Source organism: Canis lupus, chromosome 3 (genome assembly GCF_011100685.1).
Source record: "Canis lupus familiaris isolate Mischka breed German Shepherd chromosome 3, alternate assembly UU_Cfam_GSD_1.0, whole genome shotgun sequence".
Lineage (NCBI taxonomy): Eukaryota > Metazoa > Chordata > Mammalia > Carnivora > Canidae > Canis > Canis lupus.
This window is the reverse complement of record NC_049224.1, coordinates 60,975,462-60,993,425: the sequence shown is the minus strand read 5'-3', so window position 1 is coordinate 60,993,425 and position 17,964 is coordinate 60,975,462. Positions and strand designations below refer to the sequence as shown.

Here is a 17,964-nt window from a genome sequence, read left to right as displayed (position 1 = left end):
CAGACCCCCCGTCAGGTCCAGGATACATGCCCTCCAGCCCCCTCCCTTTAGGGAAGCCGAGCCCCATCGGGAGTGCTCTCTCCCATCCAAAGTCCCTTGACTTTCCTGTCTTAGGTCCTCCTGTGTCAAGTTTCCTGCCATCCGGGAAACGTGTGGCTGTTAACCCTCCCACCAGGTTCTGTGCTTTCCTGCCTCGGGGTCTCTGCTCCAGTGTCCTGTGGGGATCTGGGTGATCCTGGATGCCCTCTCCATGGACCATCACCAGCCTATGCCTTAGCCTTGCTCCTAGCTCCTGTGTCTGTCCCATCCTCCTGGACTGTCCCTCATCCCTTCACTGGCTACCTAGCCTCCAGCCCAGAGGGCTGTTTCTTTCCCTCCTTGGCTTGTCCCCTGGGTGCTCCTATGATGAATGATTTGTCATCTTACCAGCACCTTGGCCTAAAAATGATTGTTCTTGTTGTTTCACGCCTGGCGTCTCCTCCTCCTCCTGTGATTTCTGGCTAATGCTATCCATCCTTGGAGATGGGACTTCAGGTCACCTCCTCTGGGCAGCCTTCCTTGGTCTCCAGGTTGGGTGGAGGCCACTCTGCCCTCCCACAGCACCGGGCCACCCTTGGTCCTGGCTTCCATTGCTTAGATGGTGTGGTAACTGCTGGGTCCCTCATCAGTGGTAACGGAGCCTGCTCTAAATCTTGGACCCCATCTCCTGTGGTGGTTCTAGCTCCCAGACCTGCTGTGTGTCTGCTGGCCCCCGGGACGTTGCCTCCCACGTTGCTGGGCGCACAAGCACTCCAGGTGGGGCAGGAAGTGACATCACCTTTCATCTCCTTCCTGACAGTGGCCTCTCAGATAGAGAGCTCCTGCCTGCTAACCAAGGTCAAGGCCCTTTCCAACGGCCCTTCATTAGTGAGTGGGCATCTCGCTGAGTCAGCAGGGACCTCTTCACAGCCCCTGTTCAGGGTCACTAGGTCCCTGGAGAATGTGGCCGAGGGCGACTGGCCAACAACAGGGGCCATTGTCCTTGTCTGCCGCGGATGGGGTCTGCCCAGGCCCATCTGGACAGGGCAGGGGGCATGACCTCTGCTGCTCCGAGAGGTACTGCCAAGACCTGAGGCTCAGCCAGGCCAGAGAGGGGGCACACAGATGGCGTTGCCAGGAGCTGGGCAGGGCCCTCCGGGGACCTGTGTCAGGGTCCCTGGGAGCAGCTCCGGGTCCTCCAACCCTCCTTGCCGCACCCTGGCTCCCAGGAGGGGCTCCTCCACAGCAGCCCTGAGACAGGAAGGAGCACATCTCCAGTGAAGGGGCCTCGTGCCTTCTGCACAGCCCCTCAACCCAGGACATCGAAGGTCTCCCCAACACAGAACACAGCCTCCCACCATTTCTCCCTCCGGACGCCACCTCTCCAGGCCCACCTTTCTGACCCTCATCCCTATGTCCCAGCTCCTCACTCTGGTCCCCCTGTTAGGAATCCCAGTAATAGCACCCACACTGGCTAAGAGCTGTCCACGGGGGTCTGCGTGGGTCACCCTGTTACGTCGGCCTGAGCTCCAGCTCAATTACAGGCTCTGTCCCCAAGGATCCACAGGCCAGGGCCCTGAAGCCACTTGCCCCAGATCACCCAGGAAATGTGTGCTGGTGCCAGCAGCAGGAGCAACCCCAGCTCCTGAGTGCATCCCACCCCCAGCAATCTGCAGAACTGACGCTCCTCTGTGTCCTCAGTGGCCTGGTGAACAAGGTGCCGTTATCACCGACGATGCTATGTTGGCTTCATGCACTTTTTCCATTTCAGGAAATAAAACTTTATTATTTTTTTTATTTATTTATTTTTTTTTGGAAATAAAACTTTAGACTCAACTGAGGTCCCTGCTCGCTCCCCATCCTCTTCTCCTTGAAGTCACCCCCACCCTACGTGCAGGTCAAACACTTTAGCTGCGTGTGCAAGTGTGCACATGCTGTGGATGGCGGGTGTCATTGATTTGGAAGTTTAAGACATGAACATGCCGGGCCTTTCCCACCTTGCCTGGGTCGTGAGTGAGACATATGTCCAGAGTCCAGATCCCTGTTTTCCCTGATGAGGGAACAGGCTGAGATAGGTGCTGGGCCATCGTAGGTCTGGTGTACGCTCACCAGCCAGCGGGGCCTGAGCTGGGCCTCAAAGCTGTGCCGGCTGCGGAGGCCACTCTCTGCCCACGGGGCTGCAGCCACCTATAGGGAGGTGGTTTCCTGGTCATTCTCCATCATGGCCACATTGACCCCTGAGCAGAGTGTAGCTCCCGCCGCTGTGTTTCCAAGCTTGGACGGATGAGCTGGCCCAGGCCCCCTCTTGCTGGCCCTCCTGCTCCTGCCGCCCTGCTCCCTGCTCCACCAGGCCTGGCTCACCACTCTGAGCAGGGTCATGTGCCCCCATGGCCAGGCCTTTAGCTGGGCTGTCCCTGCCCTCGCGACTTGTCTGGGGTCCCCTGGTCTCTAAAGCAGCTGAAATGCTCCCTTCAGGCTCATCGGCTCTGCGCTAAAGATGTTGTATGGGCCACATTGCCAGGTCAGTGACAGGTTGAAGACTAGCTTCCCTCCCCAAGGATCCAGCCCAGAACACAGTCCCTGCCACTGCTCCCAGGACGTTCCACTCATCAGGAAGTTTGGGTGCCGCTCTTTGCCGGGACCCTGCTGATGTTCCAGGCTGCCCTAGTCGTTCCTGCCAGGGACCGTCCTCCTTGTGTGACCTCTGGGGATGGAAGCTCACTCTTGCATCCAGGGAAGGGATGCCAGGCCCAGGCTCACTGGGTGAGCCACCAGCCTCCTGCAGCATCACAGGCCATACCCACGCCCTGCACGCACGTTCAGAGCCACCCAGGCAAGCCACCCACATCCAGCAATGCACACAGGAAGCCCAGATTTCCGGCTCAGACAAGTTAAGAGATGTCTGGGGCCCTGGCTGCTCCGGAAAAGCCACTAATTAAGATGTCTCTTGTCTTGGTGCCTCAGACCCCTGTCCTGTCGCTGATCAGGTTACAGCGAGTGACAGCTCGAAGGTACTGCCTCTGGGAGGCTGGGGGTGGGCAGAGAGGACAGATTGCTTTGTGACCTGGGGCAGCCTTGCCGTGTCTCTGGGGACAGGCCTGGGGCAGGCACAGTAACCTGATGCCCCGGAAGCAAGGACATCTGCCTAAAGGGAGCTCTCCCCTGGGCCAGCCAGACTCCCGTGCACATGGTAGGTGCACTTTGCACACCCACTAGGTGACTGCTGGTCAGCGGCCATCACTCCACAGTGGGGATCATCTAGTGACTCTGGGGGTCAGCGCACTTTGTAGAGAGGCAGCCAACCCCCACCGTAAGGCTGTCTTTCTGTCCTCTTGGGCAATCTGCACACCTACTGTGCACCCAGTCCCAGGCAGGGCAGCTGGGACTTGGCATGCAGGTGGCATGCTCCCTGCCCTGCACAGCACTCCTGCATGTAGATAGCAGACCCACCCCCACCACTGTGCACAGTAATAACCCCCAAAGGGCATAATCAAGTTCCCAGGAAAGACTCCAGCCCCGGCCCAGACCAACCAATGCAGCTAGACAGACTGGGTTCAAATCCACATTCTTCTCCCTGCCTTGTATATGGCCATTTCACCTTTCTGAGACAGGCATGGTTCCCTGGTTTACGAGGTGGGGGCAGTCACATTGAGGTGAAGGGCTGCCATGAGGATGAGCTGGGGAGAGCACGGTAAGGGAGGTGCAGAGGTGCCCAGGCGCTAGTCTCCAGCACAGAAACGTTCCCTCTGCCCCCACCCATATGGGGGCTGGTCCACGCTGCAGAGATGGGAAATTGAGCCCCAGAGACCTGGACTCAGGTAGCCAAGGTCACAGCTGAGGGGCAGGATGGAGATGGAGGCGGGAGCCCTGGGGTCTGCAGGCTCAGCAAACAACTTGCTGGACCCCAGAAAGACAGGCCAAGTCACCCCATTCTGCATTCAGGGTGAGGTGGGACAAAGAGGATGCCCTGCCCATGTAGGGTTCATGGCCAGTGCAGGACAAGCAGGGGTGGACTGGAGACCTGGCTGAGCCCAAAGCCCAAGAGTACCTGTCCTGAGGCAGATGCTGGTGTGAGCTGATAATCCAACAAGGGTGAGTGGGGCAGGTGACACTGCAGACTCCACTAATGGAAATGAAGCTGGGCAAAGGGTCTAGAGCACAAGGTGGGAGTGGGTGGGCTCTGGTGGTGGGGCAGGGGCGGGGGCGGGCTTTAACCTGGGAGTAGCTTCCCAGCCTGGAAAGTACACTATAACCGCATGTAGCCAAGAGGCTGACAGGTGAGTGGGATGAGGCCAGGGCCAGGACTCTGGAGGTCACCTTGGAGGAGGAGGCGAGTGGGAGATGGAGTTCTGGAGCAGAAGGAGGACGGCGGGGATGGAATGGGAGGTGAAGAGTGAATGGTGGTGGTGAGGGTGGTGACGTTCCCATCAAGGGTGAGGACAGAAAGGAGGAAGTATCAGTGACAGGTGCACCCATCAAGGAGGAGGGCTGCTAACTGGGCACCAGGAGTCCTCTGTGTGGCCCAGTGTCCTCTCAGCCTGGTGGCTGCAGGGTCTCCCCATCTCGTGTATGTATGAAGGCTCGGGTTTCAGATGTGAGTATTGGTGAGTGAGGGTGAGAATGAGTCCCCTCTCTGAGTGCAGTGTCCTTTCTGCCACTTTCTGTTGGATTCAGGCAGGCTCCAATCTCATCCAGATTCAAGGAGGGACATAGGCCTCCACCTCTCCACCCGAGAGGCATCAAAGAATTTGTGAATGTGTTTTAAAGCCTCTGTCTACCCTGACTATGAATTATTTATGATCCTCCCATGGGCAAATCGCACTCACATTCTTCCACAATCCCCTGTCTCACCTGTCATGGGTTCAGGGCCAGGGTCTCATGGTATCCATCAGCCCCAGGTGTGGGTGAGACTTCACTTTGTGGTTCTGGCTTCCTTTCCATCTGAAGACCAAACTAAAGAGACAGTCACCTGCAGCCCTCAACAGGAGGCATTTAAACAGCAGGGTGCTAGGAACCCAGGGAGGCCACCCCTCAGAGTACTTCCAAAGATCAGCCCCACTCATCCTCCCTGGGGGTTGCTCTCCTTAGCTGTTGGCTCCCCTCTGGGTAGTCTCTTATCACCCAGAAAAGTGGCTTGTATTTGCAACTATGTGACCTTCCCAGCCTGCTTCTTGCCCATAGTTTAGAGTGTAAGCGCATCTTGGGGTTCTCTTGTCAGCTCCATCTCTCATCATCCAGGCTGCTGTGTTTCTATCAGTGTAATCCTCTTTCAGACCTTGTGGGTTTCCCATGGTGGTTACTGATATTCAGTCTGTTAGACCAGGGACACAGCCACACTTTCCTGTAAGAGCAGCTCTTCTCTATCTTGAGAAGATAGACTTGAGACTGTTTAAGTGAGAGGGTCAAGGAGACACCTGTTAAGTTCTGGAAAGGGTCTTTATCTGTGAGCTTCTCTTTTAGATCTTTCTGAGCACTGAACAAAGAATCTTGCAGCCCCACTCTGGATTTGATCTTCTCCCTAAAGCCAAACTTGATGCATTTTAAAATTTGAAGACATTTTCAAATGTGGACAGGCTGGGAATGAGAAAGACTTCTATTTTCAAACCCAGCAAGTCCTGGCTCCTTTATGTTTTCTCTAAATTTTTCTTGAAAATTGAATAGCTGGCTATTCACCTCTCATCTTTCTCCTCTTGCATTTTATCATAGCCAGCAGGAGAAGAGAGGTGGCACTTTTGATGTTTTTCCTGGAAATCTTCATTTGACCAAGGGTCAGCAAATTATCACCCAAATCCAGCCCGCTCCCTGTTTTGTAAACAGAGCATTATTGGAACTCAGCCATCCTCATTTATTCGTGTCTTGTTGGTGGTTGCTTTTGAACTACAGCTACAGGCCCAAGGAGTGGCAGCAGACACCTTCTGGTCCTCAACGCTTCACATATTTACTACATGGCCTTTACAGAAGCTGGCTGCTAGATGACTGAGTTACTGGGTGCATCTCCTATTCTTCTTGTCCTTGGTGGCAGTTGTTCTCCTGGGGCCACCATAGAGCACGGCTTCCCCTTCTTCCCCAGGGCATTTTTTCACTCTTTCTTGGGCCTCATTGGCAGTGTCTGCAAGGCCTCTTTACTTTCTGCTCCAGCCCAGGACCAGATCTAATGCTCTCGATTTGTTAGGGCAGCCAATCTCTGTCCCTCGTCCATATAACGAACCACCTCAAAAATAGAGACATGAAATAATGTTTCTGGAAAGAGCAGGGCAGGTGGCCCATCTCTGCTCCACCAAGTTGGGGGCCCCTGCCTTGAGGCTCTGAATGGCTCAGTGGTCGGGGGCTGGGATGATCTGAAGCTTTGTTGTTGCCCCTGTGGCTGGTGTCTGGGCTGCAAAGACCAGGGCTGTTATCTTCATCATCATCTCAGCTTATAATGGCAACATGCACACATATTTGGTATCTGTCACCTGTCTGTCCGTCTTAAATGGGACCACATGCTCAAAGGGGTTGAAGGCACAGGATGTATCATGTACCTGGCAGGTGCTGGGGGCTGACATGCACCATCCCAGGGGTTTGCTGCTTTTGTCTCCCCATCTTGTTATTGGAGAGGTACTGGTGGGTCCGCAGGCTGGAAGGAACCCCAAGCAGTGGAGGCCAGGCCCATGCGCACCATTCTGGACCTGCTGGTGACTCATTCAGTTGGTCAGCTGTCCTTTCATCACTGGTGCATTCCAGTATTTTCTGTGGAGTCCTACAGTGGGGCAGGTCTTTTTCTCGTACTGAGTGAGTGGACCAGCCAGAGCCTGGCCCACACGGGGCTTCCCTTCTGGGGTCTTCACAGCAGATCATATCGTTGCTTTAGGCCCTCCACTCTACCCGGGAGCCATCCATCCAAGCCTCTGATGTGCTTATGTATGGCCGTGGTACTCCAGGGGATGGTATCTACTTCCTACCTACTTATTGTGGCTCGGAGGCAGATGTGCTCGAGCAGCAGCTTTAGGACCCATGCCAGGTTTTTCTTCAGCCCTCTGGTCCTTTTTACCCACTGTGAGGAAAGCGTGTCCCAAACTGGGCCTGTTGGTTCAGCCCAGCTTCCAGAAAGTGTCCTCACAGCTGAACCACTGATGCTCACTGAGAATGAGAAGTCAATGTTTGTTGCTGGGAGCTGCAAATCTGGGAAGTGGTTGTGTGGTTGTTACCAGGCAAGGCTGACTGTATCAGAGGATCCTGAGAGCCCATTGGCAGGTGCATGGTTAACCATGAGTCAACATTAACCTAGAGCCGGAGTCATGTGAAGGTACGGGCAGGAAACTGGTAGTTCACACCATCAGTCAAAAGATCAGTCTGCTGTCACAACCAGAAGCAGATGGGCAGACCCCATCCTGTTCTCCTTATTTCTCCACTCTGCTTCGTTATTTTATTTTACTTATATCCCCAGTTTTCCAACAGAAGATTTGAAGAGCTTAAGCTTACAGTATGAGGCAAATTAAACAAACATAATAAAATACAAAGAGAAGCCACAATACTAATATAAAAGAGAATGCGCTTATTATATAATAAAGGACCAACATTGCTGATATACTCAAGCTTTTCTTGACTGTTGAGCTTCCTGGTGGCCAAAGAGAAAATAAATCACGATCAAGTTTGCAATCTTCACAATGGGAATGGAGGAAGTATATGACATCCTCCAAAGGCTCTATCAAGCATCCAGTTTTAAAACAGAACTCTGGGGGTTGCTGTCTGACAGGGGCAGAGTGGTGGAATGAGGTGACAAACCACGGTCTTCAGCAGCCTGGTTGGTTTGTTTTCCACCCGAGGCCAATGTGAGGTTCTGCTTCAAAGCCAGCTATTTACATCTCCAAGCTCAAGTGGAAACAAGCCCTGGGATTATCTCTCCATTTGGGGTCAAAAGGCATGAATTTCAGCGGCAAAATGGTCCACGCTGCAATCTTTGTTTTCTGCATGAGCTGATAAACTCTGAGGCCAGGCCCACGGGGCCTCCCGCCGCATTGCCCATGAGCTTCGGTAAATCTTTTGACAGGAGTCATTGTCTGGGGCAGTGCCCCAAACGACTTCTCTAAACGGAGTTATTCATTTGGCTATAATGGGAGGCCGGGCTGCCCGGCCCTGCTGATGGCGGGCATTTCACATTGAAGACCCGTCTTGTCAGGGTATTTGTAGACTGAACGCCGGCCGCCAGCACAGCCAGCGCTTGGGGAGGGCGGGGTGGGCTCTTCTTAGGTCTGGGGTCCGCACTGAGGGTCTGGGCCTCCTGGAGAGGAAGGCAGGCAGCAGAACCCCCTGCCCCCACCCAGGAAAGGCTGCAACCAGGGAAGATAGGCCGCTCTTCTGGGTGAGGCCGATGGGGACGGGGGCAGGGGGGTCTCACTGGCCGATGATTGTTACCCGAGGACACTGACTTCACCTCTTTGGCCATAGTGGTCTCATCTGTAACATGAGCTTGAGATCGCCTACCCCCTGGGGGACTCTGGGAGGGGTGGGGGGCACAACACAGTAGGGGTCTGTCCCAGCACCCGGCCTGCAGCCAGGTCCATGGAGGCACCAGATAAAGTCTTGTCGCATGAATGACCACAGTGAGTGTCCAACCACGAAGAGCCCGGTGCGGTTCCAGGCACCTGCCCAGCGACCCTGCACACAGACTGAGCAAGCCCTGAGGGACTGACCTGGCTCAGGCCTGGATGGGGCAACACTCTACGGTCTCCCTCCGACCCCTACATCTTCTGCCTCTGGAACCCCTCCCCTCCCCCACAGGTCACCCCAGACCAGTGTGCTCTCTGCTGGGCGCTGTGTGCGAGAGACCCCGCCTTGCTGCTTTGTGTGGTACAACTGGCTTGCACTCTCTGCCATTGGAGTTCCAGTGGGCACATAAGCCACACTGCGCTCCACACACCCACCTGTGCCAGGCTGGTGCCCACCCTCCAGGCCAGCCTCCTCCCTCTACTGACTCACTGTTGGGTTCCCCAGGGGAGGTTGTGGGGGGGCTCTCTAGGGTGGCCAACACCCCCCACCCTGGCTTTCCTGGGTCCGCCCACATTGTAGCCATGAAAGTCCTGCATCCTGGTAAACTCCTCAGTCCCAAGCAAACCCAGAAGGGCGGCCCCCAGGACAGTAGGTGCTGTCTCCCTGGATGCAGAAGCGGGCAGCGAGCGAGTGAGTGAGCAATCAGAGAGTGGGTGACATTGGGAGGACACGGGGGGAGGGCTGCAGGTCGGGGAGGACGCTGTCTGGTGTGAGATTCCTGCGTGGACGTGTGGTCCCTCTAGCCCCCAGGCACAGTCCGCTGTCCCCATAGGGCCTGGCGACTCATCAGGTTGTGAATGCTCTGCCCGGCCCGACACCACTGATGAGAGCAGACCCCTGACACCCCAAGTGCCCCTGGTGCGGCTGAGCCCCTTCGGCTGGGCTTGGGGCTGGCGCCTGCCTGGGGTCCTAACCCCCGCTCCCAGGTATTGGGGTCAGGGGTCACCAAACCACAGTTCCCTGGCCAAATCCAACCTGACGTCTGTTTTTGTCACCTGGCCACTTGAGAATAGTTTTCACATGAAAAAAAAAAAAAAGCAAAAAGAAGAATTTTGTGATTTAAAAATTATAGAAGCAATTTTAATTTCTATGTCTATAAGTAAAGTTTTATTGGAACACAGACACACCCATTCATTCAGGCATCATCTCCAGCGGCTTCCCTGACACTAGGGCAGAGGGACGCTGCTCGGCTCGAGAGTGAAGAGCACCGGCTGTCTGGCCCTTTGCGCACAGTCTGCCAACTCCAGGGTGGTGCGTCATGGAAATAGTTTTGCTAATTATAGCTTTTCTAAAAAAAATGGAATGCTTCACAGATTTGCGTGCACAGGGGCCATGCTAATCTTTTCTATATGGTTCCAATTTTAGTATGTGTGCTGCCAAAGTGAGTGTTATAGCTTTTTTTTAACCTAGAAAATTGGGCAACTGTAAAAATCTGTTTTGTGTGTTTTCAAAAATTGTGATCAAATATATTTAACACAATCTTTATTATTGAATCAACTGTGTCTGTATAATTCAGTGGCATTAAATACATTCCCACTGTGTGCCCACCACTAGTTTTTATATAAAACTTTTTTATCTCTCCTGTGATGGTGAACTTTATGTGTCATCATGACTAGGCCAAAGGTGTCCAGATATTTGGTCAAACATGATTCTGGTAGCTTTGGGGAGGAGGGACATTTTTGGATGAGTCAACATTTGAATTAGTAGACAGTAAAACAGATTGGCCTCTCAATGTGGGTGGGCCTCATCTAACCAGTTGAAGACCTGAATACAACAAAAGACTGACCCTTCCCCAAGGACAGGGAATTCTGCTGCTTGATAGCCTTTAAACTGGGACATTGGGTCTTTCTGTTTTTTTTTTATTTATTTATTTAGGATAGTCACAGAGAGAGAGAAAGAAAGAGAGAGGCAGAGACACAGGCAGAGGGAGAAGCAGGCTCCATGCACCAGGAGCCCGACGTGGGATTCAATCCCGGGTCTCCAGGATCGCACCCTGGGCCAAAGGCAGGCACTAAACCGCTGCGCCACCCAGGGATCCCCTCTTTCTGGTTTTATAGCAGCTCCTGGCCTAGGGTTCCAACTGGACATGAGCTGTGTAGCCTGGATTTGCAGCTTCCATAATCATTAGCAATTCCTTATGATAAATATCTATATCAGTATCTCTTCACAGCGTAAATACCCATCTTTATTCTTTATATCTCCTGTTGAATCTGCTTCCCTGGAGAACTCTGACATAAACTCTATTCCACTGGCCACACCTCCCCCAGCCCCTGGTGAGCTCCTTCTTTGGTTAATTTTCTCTTGGCTCATTCAGGGAGAGAAACAATCTGACATTCATTCTGATGATTATTGAAGCCCAGCTCCTAACTCCAAAGGATGTAGTTTTACAAGGTTTGTTACTTTCAAGAAAATGCCAGTTCTCACAAAAGCGGCCTGTGCATGTTCTTGGGAGCTACCGGGTATATGAGTCTACAGGACCTAGCTCCAGAGAATGAATTTCAAGTTGGCGCTGACCTTGTCTGGACTCACTTATGCATCACGGCTTCCTGGGAGCAACTGCTTAGCTGTGTGGTGGACAAAGACTTGCATGTCCTCTTGTCCCAGAGTGGACAGGATCCAGGATTTGGGACTGAGGGGTTTGCCAAGATGTGGGCCTTTAAGGCTAAAACATGGAGACTCCCAGGGAAACTGGGGTGGGGGGATGTTGACCACCCTACATGCTACCCACAGGTTCCCCCATGCACCCCAACTGATGTAGTCAGCAGAGGGAGGGGGTGGGCCCAGAGGGCAGGCATCAAGCCTGGCACAGCTAAGTACCCAGGACTCTCACACTCCAAGGCATGGCACACAGGGCCCCAAGTCTGTTCCTGCTTATGGCCCAGCACCCCACCACCACATGCCTCCCCTCAATTCCAAACATCACCCCTGCTCACACCCTGACATTACCTTACTGCAGGGAAGGCTTGATGGCAAGCAGTCTCTGCCCAGCACCATGGGTGAGTCTGGGTTGTGGGTCTGTAAGGAGGTCTGGGGTAGGGACCTTGGTGGGAGGAGATGGGGCTGGGGTGTGTGGAATTTGCAAACCAAGGTTTAGCTCTGAGGTCGAGGTGGTTGGGGGGCCCGTGGTGCTCCCACAGAACCCCCCCACTTTATTTTATTTTATTCTATTTAAAGATTTTATTTATTTATTCATAGAGATGCAGAGAGAGAGAGAGAGAGAGAGAGAGAGGCAGAGACACAGGCAGAGGGAGAAGCAGGCTCCATGAAGAGAGCCTGACGTGGGACTCGATCCAGCGTCCCCAGATCACGCCCTGGGCTGCAGGCGGCGCTAAACCGCTGCGCCACCGGGGCTGCCCGAAGATTTTAGATTTTTTAAAAATTTTTATTTATTTATGATAGTCACACACACAGAGAGAGAGAGAGGCAGAGACACAGGCAGAGGGAGAAGCAGGCTCCATGCACTGGGAGCCCGACGTGGGATTCGATCCTCGGTCTCCAGGATTGTGCCCTGGGCCAAAGGCAGGCGCTAAACCGCTGCGCCACCCAGGGATCCCTCCCCCCCAACTTTAGACCAGTCGCAGCACATTACTAGGGTCCCGGTTCTGTTCTTTGTTGGACTGTGAGCCCCTTGAGGGCATGCCAGGTCTAGCCCCCTAGGTGTCCCCTGGGTCCCACACAGTTGTGCATGGGAGGGGGAATGAGTGAGGAAACCAGAGTGTAGACCATTCCGTGGATCATTTTTCTGTAGGCTATTCCTTTTGCCCTTCTTGTGAAACAGCAGTTTGTATCTTTTACCTGTGCTTTTTCTTATTGATTTGTAGGGACTCTTTATATATTTCCTGCACAAATTCTTCATCTATCGTGAGCACTGCAAATACTTTCTCCCAGATTGTGGATTGACGTCTCATGTTCTTTTTTTTTTTTTTTTTTTTTGACGTCTCATGTTCTTTATGCCATCTTTGATCATAACTTAGTTTTTACAAGCTCATGTGAGGTGCTCCCAGTGTTGGCCAGAGGCTTCATCTTTTTCCCTTGATGTCCTGGCTTTGGACAACCTCAAAGGGCTCATGGCTTCAATGACTATTGTGGACAGACTTGTGTCCCCCAAAGAGACGTGCTCACATTCCAATGCTGGTACCTGTGAATGTGATCTGGTTTAGAAATAGGGTTTTGCAGATGTCACTGAATATAAGTATAGATGTGATCACACTGGAGGATGTGAGCTCTAAATCCAGTGCTGTGTCCTTGAAAGAAGAGGAGAGACAGACAGACACACAGAAGGAGAACACTGCGTAAGGACACAGGGAGGGCACCCTGTACTGACACAGGCAGAGACGGGGTCATGTGTCTAAAGGCAAGCAGTGCCAAGGGTGCCAGCGATCCCCCAGAAGCCAGGAGCAGCCCAGGACGGGTTCTCCCTCCCAGCCTCAGAAGGAACCAACCCTGTGACACCTGATTTCTCTTCCAGCCTCCAGAACCCAGAGACAATAAATATCTGTTGCCTGAGCTGCCCAGTCTGTGACCACTTCTTGTACACACACCCCCACCCAGGATACTGGTACAGTAACTGTCAGCATGTGTGCAACTCCAAATGGGCCCATGGGCTCAGAGCCACCCCCAAGTGCTCTTGAACCATCCCAGCCTCCCCTCAGGGTGTCGAGGACTCCTCAGACTCGGTGCACAAGGCCCTCCTGGCCCTTCCCTGGAGCACAGGGTCCTGCATGTGTGACCTGAGGCCTTGCGCATCTTGAGAAACGAGGCCACCGCTGCGGGTGGCTCTGCTGGGGCTGAATAGCATCCCTTTGAAAGATCTAAATGTGAGACAAGAATCCATCAAAATCCTAGAGGAGAACGCAGGCAACATCCTTTTTGAACTTGGCCACAGCAACTTGCAAGATACATCTATGAGGGCAAAGGAAACAAAAGCAAAAATGAACTATTGGGACTTAAGATAAAAAGCTTCTGCACAGCAAAAGAAACAGTCAACAAAACTAAAAGACAACCTACAGAACGGGAGAAGATATCTGCAAATGATGTGTCAGATAAAGGGCTAGTTTCCAAGATCTACAAAGAACTTATTAAACCCAACAGCAAAGAGACAAACAATCCAATCATGAAATGGGTGAAAGACATGAAGAGAAATCTCACAGAGGAAGACATAGACATGGCCAACAAGCACATGAGAAAATATGCTCCGCATCACTGGCCATCAGGGAAATACAAATCAAAACCACAATGAGATACCACCTCACACCAGTGAGAATCGGGAGAATTAACAAGGCAGGAAACCACAAATGTTGGAGAGGATGCGGAGAAAAGGGAACCCTCCTGCCCTGTTGGTGGGAATGTGAACTGGTGCAGCCACTCTGGAAAACTGTGTGGAGGTTCCTCAAACAGTTAAAAATAGACCTGCCCTACGACCCAGCAATTGCACTGTTGGGGATTTACCCCAAAGATACAGATGCAATGAAACGCCGGGACACCTGCACCCCGATGTTTCTAGCAGCAATGTCCACAATAGCCGAACTGTGGAAGGAGCCTCGGTGTCCATCGAAAGATGAGTGGATAAAGAAGATGTGGTTTATGTATACAATGGAATATTACTCAGCCATTAGAAACGACAAATACCCACCATTTGCTTCCACTTGGATGGAACTGGAGGGTATTATGCTGAGTGAAGTAAGTCAATCGGAGAAGGACGAACATTATATGGTTTCATTCATTTGGGGAATACAAAAAATAGTGAAAGGGAATAAAGGGGAAAGGAGAGAAAATGAGTGGGAAATATCAGAGAGGGTGACAGAACGTGAGAGACTCCTAACTCTGGGAATGGAACTAGGGGTAGTGGAAGGGGAGGTGGGTGGGGGGTGGGGGTGACTGGGTGACGGACACTGAGGGGGGCACTTGACGGGATGAGCATTGGGTGTTATACTGTATGTTGGCAAATTGAACTCCAATAAAAAAATTTACAAAAAAAAAATGAATAGCATCCTTTGTGGAAGAGACGAGGTTGGCTGCCTTCTACTCCTTGGAGGATTCAGGCCCAGGGCTGGAGGGAGAAGGCAGCAACAGCTGAGCCGACCCGGGTCTCTTCGGGGGGGCCTCCGTGCCCTCAGGCCCTGCCCTGGGGTGGGGGTGGGGAAGAAGTTCTGTGCACCTTCCTCCAGGGATTTTCCCAGACACCTGGAGACTGTCAGATCTGGAGCTGGCCCAGACCCATTAGGGTGCAAGTTTTGGGGCTGCCCACGGGTGGGCGAAAGTACATGATTCTAGCAAAACCAGCAGAAGGGGCAGGGGTCAAAGCCTTTGGGTTAAATATTCTATTATTGGCAGAGTGGAGACAGTCACGCATTCTGTTAGTATTTATTGAGCACCTACTACACACCAGGCTCCAGCACGTGCAAGACACGAAGAGGTGGCCCCAGCTCTAAGCAGTTCTGGCTTCATCGTGGAGGCAGGTGGACCCCAGAGGGGGCATGTGCAGGGACGAAGGGATGTCTGGGCAACAGGAGCCCAGAGGAGGCCCCCAGCCCAGCAGGAGGTGACTGCTGGGCCGGGTTTTGTAAAAGGGACAGAGACTGCCTGAGCAAAGGAAAGGAGCAGACAGGGCGCCAAAGGCAAAGTGAGGAGCTTGTGCGAAGTCTGGGCAGTGGGTGATACTAGGTACCTAGAACTCAAGTGAGGAACTCAGCTGTCAGAATGAGGGTGCATGCGTGTCTGTGCACATGCATGTGCGAGTGTGTCCATTGCACACATATGCATGTGTATGTGTGAGAGTGCGTGTGTCCGCATATATGAGTATACGTGTGTGCACATGAGAGCATGTGTGTGTGCATGTGCATATGTGTGTACATATGTGTGTGTGTTTGTGCATGTAGTTAGTGATTCCTGATGCATTTGGGGAGCAAGGTTCTCTCATGAAGGACCTCATGTGCTAAGCTTAGGAATTTTAAGAATTCTGAAAAAAATTGATAGAATTCTAACTGTTCAGTTACCTGCTACGTGGCTCAGGGCAAACCTTTTGCTCTTGCCCTGGGCTCCAGGTACCCCCTCTGAGCCTGGAACCAAGGCTGGGCCCCTGCAGCTCCAACGCCCTGAGTCTCCAGGCCCGGCCCCCAGGAGAAGGGAGGGGACCCCAGTGGCAGCTGCTGCCCAGCAGCTTCTGAGGCCCAGCTTTGCAGAGGAGCGGCTGTCTGTCCTCCAGCACACGGAGGGTCAGCTCCGTGTAACCAGAGCCAGGCAACAAGGCTGTTACAACACCAACAACAGCCTCGCCTTTTAATTCTGCAATTGGAGAGGGCAGCAGGGACTGGGGCATCCCTGGGGGCCTCGGGTGACATTGATCCACCGGTGACAAATGTCAGCGATCCAAGGTGAGGGAACTCAGCTGCCAGGCGGTCTGCCGGAAGAAGACCCAACGGCCACGACTTGGAAAGGGTGGGAATAATCTGCCCGAGTTTAGAGGCCAAAAATACGGATATTTCACCTTCTATCCCATCTCTGTTTGCCAAAGGAGTTTGACATGGAACCATGTGCGTGCAAACCGTAACTACTACCAAACACAGATTTCTGCGCTGTGTACTCATGGAGGCTGCTGAGGTTGTTTGTGCTCCAAAAGGAGGATGAGGGGGCCCCGGCCCCTGGCTCCCCCAGACCCTGACTTCAGCCCTCGCCCCCCGGCTCCACACCGCTGACTGCAGCCTCACCCCCGGCGCCCCTGCCCACCAGCCCCTGACCGCACCCCTTGCCCCCCACTCCCCTGCACCCTGACTTCAGCCCCACCCCCCGGCTCCCCCGACTGCCAGAAGAGGAGCCCTCTCTAGCTATCCCAGATCTCTCTTCATCTATGAACGAGGTATAGTCCTGACGGCCTGCGAGAGTACTGAGTTCGAATAGTGAGAATTCTGAACTCAAACTAGAACTGTCACCCCTACCTCTGCTTGGGGAGTCTAAGTTTCTGGAGGAAGCCACCCCAGCTTCGGGCACTTTTCTCTCTCCCCCAGCTCAGCCCACAGCTTTGAGCCCATCTCATGAGGCCCAGCTCCCTTGGCCTTGCACTTTCACTGGGAGGTGTGGTCTTGGGGGGAAGTCCTCAGGTCTGTTAGAATTCCCAGGCTTAGGACACAGAGGGACCCAGGAGGAGAGAGGCGAGGACCCCTCTGTGGGGCCGACAAACAAGAGTCTCACTGCAGATGACCCTGGTTCATCATCCATGAGAATGGGATGCCAGTGCCAGTCCTGAGGAGGTGGCCCTGGGGCTGGGGCAGGCTCCATCAGAGCTGAACCTCCCTCCCTGATCCCCAGGCTTCCTGCCCTGCACCTGCTCCACCTCCCCAGCCACGCTCACATCTTTCCCACGATTCCAGTATGCTCGGATCCAGGAGCTCATATGCCCCCAGAGATGCTCCCCTGGGATGCTGGGTGCCCTTCCCTGACCAAGGGGTCTGGTGCTTCTCTTTCGTGTGTATGGTTAAACACATTTAATATAAAATTTGCCTTTTTAGCCCTGTTTTCATGTACAATTCAGTGACATTACCTAACTTACAGTGTTGTGCAACGTCTGTTTCCAAAACACTGAAGCCACTGTGGTCCTCAAGTGTGACCTTATGGCCAATGATGATGACCCCTGTGGCTCACTGGCTCAGACCCCAGGTCGGAGGAGGCCTCTGCACCTTGACCTGCCCTTTTCTGGTGGGTCCCTGGCCACACGGACACCACTGTTGCACATGGACCCGATGCTCCCTGGACGGCTGGGCAGGCGCTGGTTGAAGCGTGAGCTGGGCCAGTCTGATTCTGCTCCCAGTACCAGGAGACCAGTAGTAGCAGCCCCTCCTGGTTGTCTCCAGGTTTTATTCTTCCCTTAACAGTAGCAGAACTTCAACCTTGTAGCCAGGCCACCACCCAGCCAGGACTACAGTTCACAGCCGCCCTGCAGCAGTGCGTGGCCGTGGGACCTGGTTCGGGGGTGGGATGGCAGTGCCAGGGCAGGGGACACCTCAGACCCAGCACAGGGGAGGCGAGTCATTTCAGACACCGTGTGGAGGAGGTAGCCACCAGGATGAGTGGCATGCAGATGGTGGGGTCACCCCAGGGAGGGCCCCGGCAGCCCTGCAGAGGTAGGGGCCAAACACACACACACACACACACACACACACACACACACACACAGGTGTGCATTCATTTAAAGCCTCTGCAACTGGCCTCCAGCACAGGAGTCCCATCTATGTCCCCCAGTCACCCATCCTCAGGTTTTATTTGTAAACCAGGTGGTCCTCCTTGAGAGGGAATATTCCTGATTCAGCTCTGCTCCTGCAGCCCCAGCCCAGGCCCCAGCACGGACACTGATGGACAAATATGTGGTGGGTGATGAATGCCTTGGGTGATAAGTCACAGCTAATGAATGTGTTGAACTTTCTG

The 17,964-nt window shown here is 53.5% G+C and overlaps 1 pseudogene; it reads right to left on the bottom strand.

The window, feature by feature from the left end:
- Positions 1 to 9,838: 9,838 nt before the first annotated feature.
- LOC119871320 lies at positions 9,839 to 9,932 on the bottom strand (annotated as a pseudogene).
- Positions 9,933 to 17,964: the final 8,032 nt, after the last annotated feature.